This window comes from Dipodomys spectabilis, unplaced genomic scaffold (assembly GCF_019054845.1).
Source record: "Dipodomys spectabilis isolate Male_0828 unplaced genomic scaffold, ASM1905484v1 ptg000142l, whole genome shotgun sequence".
Taxonomy (NCBI): Eukaryota; Metazoa; Chordata; class Mammalia; order Rodentia; family Heteromyidae; genus Dipodomys; species Dipodomys spectabilis.
Genome location: NW_024870819.1, coordinates 693,292 through 694,626, shown reverse-complemented (window position 1 = coordinate 694,626; position 1,335 = coordinate 693,292).

The following is a 1,335-nucleotide window of genomic DNA, read 5'->3' as shown; positions in this document are numbered from 1 at the left end:
ACAGAAAAGCCATGGATTTTTGAGGGTTAATTTTATACCCTGCTGAATTGCCAATGTTTTGAATCAACTTGAGTAATTTAGGAGTGGAGTCTCTGGGATTCTTTAACTATAAGACAATGTCATCTGCAAAGAGGGAGAGTTTTACTTCTTCTTTCCCTAGTTGGATCCCCTTTATGTTTGCTTTTGTCTCTCACTGAATCTAGGCATTCAAATACTAGATTGAAGAGAATTGGAGAGAGTGGACATTCCTTGTCTTGGTTCTGACTTAAAAGGAAATGGCTTTAGTTTTTCACCATTAAGTATAATGCTGGCTGTAAGTTTGTTATTTACAGCCTTTATTGTATTGAGGAATGTTCCATAGATTTCTAATTTTTCCAGAACCTTCATCATAATGGGCTGTTGGATCTTGTCAAATGCTTTTCCTGCATCTATTGAGATAACCATGGGGTTCTTATCCTTGCTCCTGTTGATGTGATGAATCATATTAATTGATTTGCGTATATTGAACCAGCTTTGCATCCCTGAAATGAATCCTGTTTGATCGTGGTGTATGATTTTTTGGATGAATTGTTGAAGTCAATTGGACAAAATTTTGTTAAGAAGTTTTGCCTCAATGTTCATCAACGAAATGGGTCTATAGTTCTTTTTCTTTGATGAGTCCCTGCCTGTTTGGGGGATGAGGGTTATGATGGCTTTATAGAATGAGTTTGGTAGTGAACCTTCTATTTCAATTCATTGGAGAGTTGGAGGAGTATTGTTGTGAGCTCTGCTTTGAATGCCTTGTAGAATTCTGCTGTAAAACAATCTGGTCCTGGGCTTTTCTTAGATGGGAGGTGTCTTATTGCTGTATTTCAATGCTTGATATGGGCCTGTTAAGATGGTTTAACTCATCTTGGTTTAGTTTTGGCATGTAAATATTTCTGCCAAGTTCTCAAACTTATTAGCATATAGTTTTGAGAAGTATTACCTTACAATATTCTGAATCTTGGTTGTTTCTCTGCTGATATTTCAATTCTCATCTCTGAGTTTATTTATTTTGGTGTGTTCTCTTCTTTTTCTCATAAGATTTGCTAAAGGTCTGTCCATTTTGTTAAGTTTTTCGAAGAAGCAACTCTGTTTTGTTGATTTTTTGGGTTTTTTTTGGATTCTAATTCATTAAATTCTGAGTTAATTTTAACTATTTCTTTTTGTCTACTGTATTGGGGTATATCTTGCTGCTCTTTTTCAAGGAGGCTCAGATGTCTCATTAAATTGTTGGTTTCAGATCTTTCCAATATGTTGATGTAGGAACTCAAAGCTATAAACTTTCCCCTGAGTATTGCCTTTGCTGTGTCC